This window comes from Delphinapterus leucas, chromosome 14 (genome assembly GCF_059928025.1).
Source record: "Delphinapterus leucas isolate spDelLeu-1000000601 "Yukka" chromosome 14, BTC_Dleu_Yukka2, whole genome shotgun sequence".
In the NCBI taxonomy this organism is placed as follows: Eukaryota; Metazoa; Chordata; class Mammalia; order Artiodactyla; family Monodontidae; genus Delphinapterus; species Delphinapterus leucas.
Genome location: NC_143142.1, coordinates 11,077,501 through 11,091,196, shown reverse-complemented (window position 1 = coordinate 11,091,196; position 13,696 = coordinate 11,077,501). Strand labels below are relative to the sequence as shown.

At 35.4% G+C, this 13,696-nt stretch overlaps 1 protein-coding gene across 2 annotated transcripts in view; it reads right to left on the bottom strand.

The window, feature by feature from the left end:
* TAOK3 (TAO kinase 3) overlaps positions 1–13,696 on the bottom strand; it is a 186,428-nt gene that overhangs the window by 89,661 nt on the left and 83,071 nt on the right. For both annotated transcript variants that reach the window (XM_022598028.3, XM_022598027.3), the window contains exon 2: positions 4,081–4,184. The gene's annotated coding sequence lies outside the window, so the exon portion shown is untranslated. The remainder of the gene's footprint in view (positions 1–4,080; positions 4,185–13,696) is intronic.

Genomic DNA, 13,696 nt, shown 5'->3' with positions numbered 1-13,696 from the left:
AAACTCCTGTTTTGGAAAAGAAGGTCTCAAATCAATGACCTCAGCTTGCACTATTTTTTTAAAAACCAGGAAAAAAAGAGCAAATTAAACCCAAAGTAAGGAGAGAAAGGAAATAATAAAGATTAAAGCAGAAATCAATGAAATAGAAAAACAAAAACAAAAATCAATGAAAGCAAAGCTGGTTCTTTGATAAAAGTAATCAAATTTATAAACCTTGCCAGGCTGATCAGGAAAAAAAATCAGAAGACATAATTACCAGTATCACAAATGAGAGGGATAACATCATTACAGATTCTATAGATATCAGAAGGATAATCAGGGAGTATTATATTATGCAAATTGTACAACATTGTGTAATTATTATTCAACAACTTAGATGAAGTGGATAAATTCTCTGAAAGACACAAATCAACAAAGTTTACACCAGAAGAAACAGATAACCTCAATACCTCTGCATCTATTAAAGTAATTGAATTTGTAATTTAAAATATTCCCACAAAGAAAACTCCAGAATCAAATGGTTTAATTGGTGAATTCAACCAAACATCTAAGAAAGATACAATATTAATTTTACACATCTCTTTCAGAAAATGGAAAAGGAGACATACTTTCTAGGATTAATTCTATGAGGCTTGTATTACCCTGACACCAAAGCCAGACAAAAACACTACAAGAAAGAAAGCAACAGAGTAAAATTCTTGAAGACTATAGATATAAATATTCACAACAAAATTATAGCAAATATAGTTCAGTAATATATAAAATAGATAATACATCATGACTAGGTGGAATTTATTACAGGAATGCAAGGTTGGTTTAACACTCAAAAATCAGTTAAAAAAAAAAAGAATCAATGTAATTCACCATATCAACAAACTGATAAAAAGTCAAATGATCATCTCTAAAGATGCAGAAAAAGCATATGACAAAATCCGAAATTCATTCCTGATAAAAACTCTTGAGCCAACTAGGAATATCAGGTAACATCCCCAACCTAATAAAGGAAATCTATGAAACATTTACAGCCAATGTCAAATATAATGGTGAAAGACCAACTGCTTTCCTCCTATGATCAGGAACAAGGCAAGGATGTCTGCTCTCAACACTTCTATTCAGCATTGTGCTGGATGTTCTATAAGTGCAACAAGGGAAGAAAAAAGAAGTAAAAAGTAGCAAGACTGGAAAGAAAGAAGTTGGACTTTTACTGACAAACAACATAATCACCTGTGTAGAAAATTCAATGGAACTAATACGTGAGTTTATCAAAGTTGCAGAATACAAGATCAATATATAAAGCTCAATTATATTTCTATATATGAACAAATGGATATCTAAAGTTTTAAATATCACTTATAATAGCATCAAAAAATGAAATACTTAGGGATAAATCTGACAAAGGATCTGTAAGACTTGTACACTGAAAACTACAAAATAATAATGAAAGGAAGTAAAGACATAATGAAAAGTTATACTGTGGTTATAGGTCAGAAGACTCAATATTGAGTATTTTTTAGAAAGAGAAACTGAGAAGCTGATTCTCAAATTCATATGAAAATGCAATGGACCTAAAACAACTAAAACGACTTTGAAAAAGGAAGACAAAATTGGAGGGCTAACATAACCTGATTGCAAGATTTATCATTAAGATTACAGTTATCAAGACACTGTGATACTGGTGTGTATGTGTGTGTATGTGTATATATATATTTGTGTGTATATATATACACACAAATAAATCAATGCAACAAGACAGGAAGTACAGAAACAGACCCAGTTGTCCATTTATGGACAACTGAATTCCGTCCATAGAAGGTGGACCCACACATTTATGGACAACTGAATTTCGTCCATAGAAGATGGAGAATATCTTCCACTAATGGTGCCATAACAATTGCATATGTCTATCTTTGACTCATATTGACACCATATACAAAAATTAACTCCAAATGGATTATAGAACTAAATGTAAAACATACAACTAAAAAAATTGTGAAGAAAACACAAGAGAAAATCTTTGTGACCTTGGGTTAGGCAAGAATTTCTTAGATATAAAAACAAAAGCACACTCCACAAAGGAAAAAAAGGTTAAATTAGAATAAAAACATACTCTTTTTGAAAGACCCTGCTAAGAAAATGAAAAGATAAGCCACAGTAGAAGATCTCTGCAAAACATATATCTCACAATGGATTTGCATTCATAAAATATAAAGAATCCTCAAAACTCAATTAAAAGAACATGAACAACCAAATTTTAAAAATGAGAAAAACATTAGAACACACACTTCACCAAGAAAGATAAATGGATGGCAACTAAGCCAAAAAAAAAAGATGCTTAACATCACTATTCATTAGGGAGATACAAACTAAAATCCCAGTGAGATACTACTACAGACTTATTAGAATGGCTGACATTAAAAAGACAGACCATACCAGGTGTTGGCAAGGATTTGAAGTAACTGGATCTCTCAGACACTGCTGGCTGGATGTAAAAATGGTACAAACACTTTGGAAAACTATTTGTCAGTTTCCTAAAAAGTGAAACATACATCTACCATATGACATAGCCATTCCACTCCTAGGTATTCACCCAAGAAAAATGAAAGCAAATGTCCATACAAAGCACTGTACACGAAAGTTAATGGCAGCTTTATTTTTAATAGTCAAAACTGGAAATAATCCAAACATCCATCAACAGATGAATGGATAAACAGTCTGTAGTACTTGCAGACAATGGAATGCAACTCAGAAATAAAATGAACTATTGATACATGCTACAACATGGATGAATCTCAAAATAATTATGCTGAGTGAAATAAGCCAGAACAAAAATAGAGAACACATCAATACTTTATGATTTTATTTACATAAAGTTCTGGAAAATGCAAACTAACCTAGAGTGATGGCATATCAGTGGTTGCCTAGGGAAAGGGCTGGGGTGAGAAGAGGTTAGGGAGGTATTGAAAAAGGATACGAAGAAGCTTTTGGGAGTGACGGATATGTTTACTAACTTCATCATGTGACGGATACACACACACACACACACACACACGTTAAAATGTTATGTTACTTAATATGTTCAGATTACTGTATGTCAATTAATAATTATTGCTTTAAAAAGTTGCAATAAACAAAACTGAAAGGCAAGTAAGTTGGGGATGGTTCTTGCAAAATATGTGCCAGTGAAGTTATTCTTAATATCAGATAGGTGAACATAAACATATACATACACCAACACACACACTCAAAGGACACAAATAGGAAATTAAAAAAGAAAAAAGCAGTGTCTATTAATGATATGAAACATATATAATTTCACTAATAATCAGAGAAATAAAAAGTAAAATAGCAAGACACCTCATTTCACCCACCAAATTGATAAAGTAATAGAGAAAAGATACATTTTTTTGGTGAGGGCATAAGGAAACAGTCATCTTTATACACTCCTGGAAGAATAGAATGGGAACATTCTCTGACCAAGTATTATCCTTCTACAGGGAGTTTCTACATGTTTTGTTTTGATTTATTTTAGTAAAAGAGGCAGGGTGTAAGGTAGAGCATAGGAGGGATGCAACAGTGAAGATGGGAAACAAGGTTTCTTTCACCTACAAATTTGGATTTCTTTGCAGACTTGTGTTTTATCTGAAGTAGGTGTTGGGATTTCAGGTTATCTTTTATTTCCTTCTTTTTGTTTATTTCTATTTTCTAAATGTTCTGCAAAGCCTATTACTTCTGTGATTAGAGGAAAAGTGATATGAAAAAATTTTATCTCAAAGTCTAATTATAAATCACTACAACAGAAAATGGTAATATATATTTCCAGAAAATAATTTGATAATAGGGATAAAATAACTTTAGCCAGGTAATTCTCCGTATTTTAAGCTATAACTGAAAATGAAGAAAATCTATAAGGAAATAATTTGAAACTAAAAAATTTTTATAAAAGAATATGTTATCTTAATTTTATTAATTCCTTTTAATTTTTCTCACAAATATAATAAAAATTCCTCATAGAAAAACCAGAAAACACAATTTGTTCCCATTTTACGGGAGAAAGCTAAGTCATGGATTTATGGACAATACCTTTTCGTGTATGGCACAAAATATACTGTATTGCTCAGACTCATTTTAGCAGCAATCTTTTTTTTTCTCTTTTATAACTTCAGTCTTTTGTATTTATGGTGAACCTATGAAAAAAGAAGAATAAAATATGTAATTATAGGGGCAAAATTCAAGAAGCAATAATCGATAACATGATAGTTTTAAATATTTACAAATGTAACATTACAAAGTTAAAATGTTATCTTCATCAGTTTGTGGATGACAAATGTAAAAGGTAGGATTTTCACAACAAAGACACAAGCTACTGTCTCACAAACAATATCAGGTAAACAAATGTGTCGTTAGATTTCAGAATCTATACTGAGGCTTCCACCGGTCTGTTTGAGTCCAAGGAAACTCAATAGAGGCTACGAGTAGACAGGACTAATCTGACAGCATGTGGTGATGCTACTGATTCTGTCAGTACAGCTTATATTTTGAATTGCTTTTCCAATAGGCATGATGATTTATATTGACTCATCTATCTTCCCTTTCCTGGTCTCTCTATAACCAATCTTTCAGATTTGGGGGTAGTGATAATTCTTTATTATCTATCAAAGAAGTACATGCTCAATGTAGAAAATATAAGAAACATACACCATTATGAAAAAAAATCCTTAATCCTACCTAGGACAAACTTCATTAGCAATTGGGATAATTTTCTCCATGAACATATTTACTTCTTCAAGCACATATTTATTTTGTTATACAGCTGAAATCACATTGTACATATAATTCCACAGTCAACCTGTTTATCTAACTCTAGATTATACATATTTTGCCATGTTACCAAACATTATTCACAAAGATAATTTAAGGGCTGCTCAATGTGTATCGTATGGAAGAGCCACAACTCATTCACAACAGTTTCTCCACAGTTTGAAACCAAGGCTGTTATTCAACCCTCTGTTTGTTGAACTACTAAAAATTATTGTTTTGAAGACCTTGTGCTTATTATCTATGCACTTAACATTTAGGGCTTTTTCGGAATGGATTTCTAGAAGTAGAACTACTGGGTCAAAGAATATAACAATTTAAAACATGTATATTGAAATAATCTTTGGATGCTTGACTAGCTTTGGAGATGAAATCCTTACAGGAGGAAAAAACTGTACATAAAAAAAAAAGGCACTGACCTCCATTTTCACATTTTTCCTGTAGAGGATATCCCAATCTCTTCTCACGTCTATACTTACAAACTAATCTTTTTCATTATTTTTTTAGTCCCTCTGATTCTATGGCTGTGGAATGCTTTAGATTAACTGGTAGCTAAAACTTGCCTGAATTCAGCATCACACTTTACCTAACCATCAACCAATCAATAACTACAATGTCTGCATGTATGTCCTGCTAATCTAGTCTGACTATAGCTTCAAGGAACTAAAACATTCCTTATTATATGAACACTAGTTGCGAAATTTCTGAGAAAGTAGTTTTAAATAAGGCATTTACTAACATCCTCATGTCCTGAATAGCTCGAAATGCAGGAGGTGCTCACTCCTAGAAAATATTTTTCTAATGCTATGGACACACATGCCTAGTATTTTTCTTCTCTCTAAATACTTATTCATTTTTACATAATTTTTCTTAAAATGGGTACTCTCTCCATCTGCAGTTGCATGGCTCTATAAATGTTTTAAAATAAACTCTCTAAGACACCTAGGAATTAAACTTTCTTGATTTTATCATTTTTCCCCCCTGCTAGAATACTGCACATGGTATTGAAGCTGAAAACCATATTCCTAAAGTTTATCTATTACATCTAAAAGATGTTCACAGTTTTGTCCCATTTAACCACCTTCCTTCTTTCTTTATAAATGTCTCTTGGATTCCATGAAACTGTCTTCCCCTGTTTTTCCACATTATTCCTCCTATAGCTCCTCTCCTCTCTGAGCTCTAAATCAGTGTGTTCCTCCAGGTATTTCCCAAAGCCCTCTGTGTGATGCAAGCTGCTATCCTAATTTCTGTTCACTTGAATGGTTTCAAGTAACACTTTGTCACTAGACAGTTCTGGCCTCCAGGCTAAATCCCAGTCCCATTCTTTCAACTATCTGTTTGGCTTCTCCCCTAAATGTCTCACGTGTACCTCACAATAACTTTCACTCTCCCCTTCTCCTTGTCCTTAACATTCAACTAAATCACAAGTGTGCTTCAAATATTTCTTTTTATCTGTTCTTCACTTTTCCGTTCTGTTAGCATTTGTTATCTCTTTCCTCTGTTTCTGCTCTTTCAGCCTCTCGTCTAAATTTTCTGGAATTCATCTTTAAAACACTATTATCACAATCACCTTCCTGAAGCACAGTTGAGATAATATCACAGCTCTGCTCAAAATCCTTCCATGTTCCCACACTACCTACAGGATTAAGGATAACTTTACCTAACTAACATTCAAAGCTGGCCTCAAACCACTACCCCAGCCTAAATTCTTAGACTCTATAATCAGGAAAAAATTACTACAGTTGCATTTTCATACCTTTGTCTTTGCTTATGCTACTGCCTCTACCCAAAATATCCATATCCCAATTACTCTCACAGTCCAGCTAAATGTCACCTCCCTTATAAGACCAACCATTTTCTCCCTTTGCATCAGTTTTAAATACTCATATATATTAGTACTCTAACTGGATGACAAGTGCTTCTTCAGAGGAGGATACATGTCAGATCTAAGTTTTGATTAATCATTATATTTCCATGGCATCTTTAAAAAATTATTTTTGAGATACAATTCACGTACGATTCACCCATTTAAAGTGTACAATGGTTTTTAGTATATTCACAAGTATATGCAAGCATCACCACAGTCAATTTTAGAACATTTTCATCACCACAAAAAGAAGTCCCATTTCCTTTAGCTATCAAGTCCTCCCACCCCGATCACTCCATTCCTTAGCAACCACTAATCTGTCTCTATAGATTTCCCTGTTCTGAACATTTCATTTGAATGGAATCATATGATATGAGGTTTTCTGTGACTGGCTTCTTTCCCTAGCATAATGTTTTTAAGGTTCACCCATGTTGTAGCATGAATCAATATTTCTTTCTATTGACAAATAGAAATCCACTGTATAGATATACCACACTTTGTTTATCCACTTATAAGCTGATGTATATTTGGGTTGTTTCCACTTTTTGGCTATTATGAATAATGCTGTTATAATCACTTGTGTACACATACATTTAGTTTCTCTTTTTTTTTTTTTTGTGCGGTACGCGGGCCTCTCACTGTTGGGGCCCCTCCCATTGCAGACCACAGGCTCCGGACGCGCAGGCTCAGCGGCCATGGCTCACGGGCCCAGCCGCTCCGTGGCACGTGGGATCCTCCCGGACCGGGGCACAAACCCGCATCCCCTGCATCAGCAGGCGGACTCTCAACCACTGCGCCACCAGGGAAGCCCCTGTGGCATCTTTATATAACAGATAGTCCATAAAAATCTGCTGAAATCTCCTTCCCTTTTCCACCCAAATCTTAACACTAAAAATGTTCTTTAAATTCATCCTTCCCTCAAAAGCTGAACAAGGACGTTTTTCCTTCCAAGAGGACAGCATTTTAAGAATTAACTGAAGATGAAGTGATATGCATGAAATTATTTTTTTCCTCTTCCTTGACCTCCTGCAACCTCAGGTATTACCATTTATAGTGAGAACTCAGAACTGTGCCAAGAATGTAGAATTTCAGGTCTTAGGCTCTTGGGCCAACTGAACAATCCAGCTAGCTTAGAGGCAAAGATTGCATCAGAGATGTGAAACTGAAATAATTTTCTTCATGCTTTATTCTGAGGAATGGAAATCCTCCAAGAATGATAGTCAAGTAAATTATTTTTCACAGACATTCTAACTTAATATACACTTGATAGAGAGTAGAAATATAAATATTTTTTCATATTTTTCCTTTTCTCAGAAACTTTCAAGAAAGATGATTCAGTGAAGATCTTAGTTGCCTTTCAATGTTGTAGTCACACTTCTGCAACAATAAACTTGGAGCCAACTAGATTGAAAATCCACAATATTTTAGCATTAAGAAAGGGAGTAAGATTAAGAATGTTTCATATAGGTTATCACTTATATGTGGAATCTAAAATATGACACAAATGAACTTATCTACGAAACAGAAACAGATTCACAAACATAGAGAACAGACTTATCGTTGCCAAGTGGGATGGGGAGTGGGGAAGGGATGGATTGGGAGTTTGGGATTAGCAGATGCAAACTATTATATTTAGAATGGATAAACAACAACATCCTACTGTATAGCACAGGGAACTACATTCAATAACCTGTGATAAGCCATAATGGAAAAGAATATGAAAAAGAATGTATATATATGTATAACTGAATCACTTTTCTGTACAGCAGAAATTAATACAACATTGTAAATTAACTATACTTCAATTAAAAAAAATTAAAAAAAGAATGTTTCACATTGGAAAGAATTATAAAGATCAGACATATCAATTGTTTTTTTTTAAATTCAATCTCAGAAAAGTGTCAAATCATACTTATGCAGTACTGTTATCCCAAATTAAAATTCCTTCTAATTTCTCACTTCAGAAAACTTTTTTCTGAATCCAGCTGCTTAAGTCAGGCTTCAGAACACCAAACAGTTTCCTATTTTGCTATATTTTGGAGGTTAATAAGAAAAGTGTAATTTAATAAGATTGAACTTCTCTGTCTTTATTTCTCCAAATAATACTTGAATACATAGTGGTGGGTTCAGTTCTTATGGAGACTGAAGCATCGACAAATTTGGGGATCTCTTTAAGAAAAAATTTTTATAAAATTTCCACACAAGAATAGGTTTAGGGCCTTAGAAGGGGCTGGTGTAAATAAGGGGCTCTGAAATGTAAGATTCACAGTAAATTTGCCTGTGTAAATTCCTATTATTGCATTCATTATCTTGCCCCAAGAAGGTATACAGAGGCAGGCAAAATCTTCATTTTACAGCAGTGAAAAATACAGTAGAAATAGGTGATTGGACTTTTTCAAAGTCAGGACCAGTCTGGTGTTTTCCCTCCCCTGTTCATATAATACAACCTCCCAATACAGACTTAAAGAAAACTATCTTTAAAGAAATAAACAGAAAACTTATTTTGGACAGTTGTTACCACTGTCTGCCACTAATACCTAACTATTATTCTGAGGTAAGAAACCATTTTTATGGTACTTTCACTGTGAAAGTAAAACTAGATGACAGGTGTTTTTTATGCCAAATGATCACATAGCCCATCATGACAGAATCTGATAACTGGAAAGGGACCTTTGTGATCATCTAATTTCTACTTAAGCAAATAATGCAGAAGTATCTGGGGCATTGATTATCATAATAATGATAACTTGTAGACTACTTTGGGGTCACCATTTAAGACTATGTGTGCTTAAAAAGTAAAAATATCAATTCTTTTGGTTTCTTAAAGAGTATTAGTTTCTCCCTCCCTTAAAAAAAGATGTTTAGGTTAGAGAGACAAATGGGAAAGGAAGAGATCCTTTGGATTTCTTAAATTTAACACTGAAAGTTTTTGTTCTCTCTGATAGTTTTGTATGTGTGGTTAACAACTTGAAATCAATTATGCATTCATTTTGGGGAAAACGGTACTTTACATGGGTCTTAAAATCAAGACCAGTACAAAAATGGTGTCTATGTCTACATAAATTCTGAACTACTCTAATAGATTTAACCGGTCTTTTGAATTTTGCACAACTTAATCATATGTGTGGTATGAAAATTGTAATATTTGTAATATACAATAATAATTTACTCTTTAATACAGGGTTCCTCAAACTTGATTAATATTCAGATCCCTTAGAGAAAAATTCTCACAGATCCCTAACGTTTTCTGAAATTATTTTTAGTCATTCATTTATTCATGTGTTCATTCATTCAGCAAATACTTCTTAAGTACTTAATATGTGTCCAGTACTGAACAAGGCTTTTAGTTATTTCCTACTCTCATAGAACTTACATTCTAGTGGAGAGAGACACATAAATATTGATATATCAGGTACTAATAAATATCATAAAGAAAAATAAGATAAAGTAGAGTCAGTGGTCGGGATAAGCCACAGAACTCTTTGGTCATAAGGCAGTCATCCAGATGATCCACTATAGCTTATTATTTAAGAGACAATCATCAAAATGAAAATATAACATTTAAAAATCTCATGGAGAATTTCTGACCTATTTTCATGTCTTCAAATTCCTAGGAGTCTGTGAATTTACTTGAAAACACTCTAGAATGGAATATCTTACCTAAGGTGGTTGGGTACAAAGGTGGACACTTAAGGCCAAAACTGCATACAGTTCAAATTATCCTTGAAAATCCTAGTATGCACGGTTTTGTTTATATGAGCCTTTAAAGTAATTCTCACGCACCACTGCGTTAGTCTAAAGGAAGAAAGTCTACCTACAAAAGGAATTCTTAACCTTTTTTGTGACATTGATCACAGGCAGTCCACAGCCTATGACACCTTCTCAGAATAATGTTTTATTTATTTGTTTATTTTTGGCTGCACCACGTGGCATGCGGGATCTTAGTTCCCTGACCACGGATCGAACCCCTGCCCTCTGCAGTGGAAGTGTGGAGTCTTAACTACTGGACCACCAGGGAAGTCCCTCAGAATAATGATTTAAATGAAAAATATTAACCACTTAGAATTACAAAGGAAAGGAAACCAATCATACTGAAATAGTTACCAAAATATTAAAAAACAGATTTGTGATATATATGTGCCTTTTTCTTTTTCTTTGCCGTGCTGCGTGTCTTGCGGGATCCTAGTTCCCTGACGAGGGATCCAACCCGGACACTGGGCAGTGAAAGCGCTAAGCCCTAACCACTGGGCATCCAGGGAATTCCCTATGGCTTCTTTATTAATTCATTTAGTAATGAGAGCTAGTAGGAAGTATAATAACCACAATAATTTCAAAGAGTGGTGAACTTAATATTTTGAGATTTCTGTTAACTGTAATGTGTTATAAACTATCTGGGATTTCTTTTGGTGATTGGTGACAAAAATCTCAGATATTGCTAATACTTGTGTGGTTTGTTGCCAACATTTGTAAATTACAAGAAATGCTAAATTTCAGTTAGAGGTTAGTAAAAACAAAAACTTCATGTTTTCTGATAGATTCCTTGATCTGCAGAAATCTGGATGTTCAAATCATTCTCTCTTCAAGATACCAGTATAAATGAGGAATTCTGAAGAATTCTAAAGAAAGCCTTCTTATCTGCAGAGTTTACTCCATTCTGTTTTCTATCAAGCCTCTATAATTTCTCTTAATAGAAAGTAATAGAATGCTGTGAGCATTAAATGAGATAACATATACCAGGTATGTAGTAGGTACGGAAAAAAGGTTTGCTAGATATGAACGTAATTCTTACTTGAAAAAAAATCCATATAACATGCAGTTATTTGAAAAGTTGCAGAGATTAACTTGGCATTTCCCACAATGATTCCACTGAACAGCTCTCACTTCTTTGCCTTTTGGCATTGGCAGCCCCATTACTATAGCATTGCATCTAGCCTTGTGGGAGTTAGTTGAAATGCATGTATGCTGCTGTTCTACTGTAAGTACTAAAGATAGCAGCCTCTGTCAGGGTTTTTTTTGTTTTGTTTTTTGCTTTTTTTTTGCGGTACGCGGGCCTCTCACTGTTGTGGCCTCTCCCGCCGTGGAGCACAGGCTCCGGACGCGCAGGCCCAGCGGCCATGGCCCACGGGCCCAGCTGCTCCGCGGCATATGGGATCCCCCTGGACCGGGGCACGAACCCACGTCCCCTGCATCGGCAGGCGGACTCTCAACCACTGCGCCACCAGGGAAGCCCTCTGTCAGGGTTTTTGGTTGCAAATAACAGAAACCAACTCTGGCTAACTTAGAAAAGAAATTTAATTATAGGTGTGATACTGTGACTTATAGTACGAAATATATATTTGGTCTTCATCTGGTACAGACTCCTAAACCCCTTAGAATTTTCTAAGAGCAATAAAGGTGAAAGGAGTGTCTTTTGTTATTCATGACAACTCCCTACCAACCACACCTGAGTTTATGCTAATATGATGACTTTTAGAAAGCCCCTGAGGATAGATAGGTGTTGGTAACCAGAGGAACCAAACCTGATTAAAGAGTTGGAATTTTCAGCCCCAACCCCTGACCTCAGGACGTAGAGTTCAATCACCAGGGACCAAAGATTTAATCAGTCATGCCTACATAATGAAGCTTCCATAAAACCCTAAAAGGATGGTGTCTGGAGAGCTTGTGGGTTGGTGAACCATCCACATGCCCTGAGGGTGGCACACCCTAGTTCTGTCTTCATGGGGACAGAAGCTCCTGTGCTTGGGACCCTTCCAGACCTCACCCTATGTACCTCTTCATCTGGCTGTTTATCTGTATCCTTTATAATATCCTTTATAATAAACAGGTAAATGTAAGTAAATGTGTCTCTGAGGTCTCTGAGCCACTCTAGCAAAACCCCCTCCACAAATTCGAGGAAGGCTTGTAGGAACCTCTGATCTACAGCTGGTTGGTCAGAAGCACAGGTAACAACTCGGACTTGCAACAAGCATCTGAAGTTTGGGGTGGGGGAGTGGCTGCGGGCAGCCTTGTGAGACTGTGCCCTTGCCCTGTGGGATCTGATGCTATCTCCAGGCAGACAGGGTCAGAATTGAGTTAAAACCTTGATGCTGTTAGAAAACACCCATCAGAATAGGCTGTCTCACAGAACAAACCAGAAAGCTCAGAAAATAGACAGGATCCTAGAAGGGCAAAGCCGTAATCAAGATCATGCCACAGTAATTGTCTGCTGATGCCACTGCCACTTGTTTCTGTTCTCCTAGACTGCCACAAATTGTCTCTGTTGTGCCCTAGGCTCTCAAGATTCAAAGTCCTGGGTGGCAGCAACTGATTGACCAAAATCACATGTCCATAGGCCAGCTGCCAGGCAACAAAGAAATGAATATCTACTTGTGCTTCTTCCATATCCATAGAAGAAGGAGGACCATTGCCTCCCTCCTGTATCCAAAACAGGATAATGTTCAAGTGATGGGCAACCCAGACTATATAGTATATACATTTACTCATTAATGATTAAGAGCCATATCATAGCTCAGAGGATAAGAGACAAACTGCAGCATTCCAGTTTCTAATTCTGTCTCCTTACTCAATTCCCTCTAACCTGAGTAAGTTCTATTTGTTTAAGCTTTTTCTACATCTACAAAATCTTACTCTTCTCATGTGTTTAATAAAAGGTATAATGACCCTGAAGCAGTGTTCAACTATTCATTCACTCATTTATTCATTCAACACTTACTGGATATCCGCTGTGCTTAAGACATCATGCTAGGTGTTGAAAAATATATAATACTGATATGTGTTCACCAGAAACTAATTATCTAGAACCGGTGCATGTTGCAAGCACTACAGAAGTTCAAAAGAGGGAGAGAGAACTTCTAACTCTCTAAGGAGCTGGGGGGTGGGAATGGGCAGGTGATTGATGGCTTCATGGTAGAAACAGCATTTGGATTGCTCTGTAAAGAACAGGGAGAGATTTTATAGGAAACAGTGTGAGCAAATGATTGGAGTTTGCAGCATGTAATGGCAAGTAACTTAAGT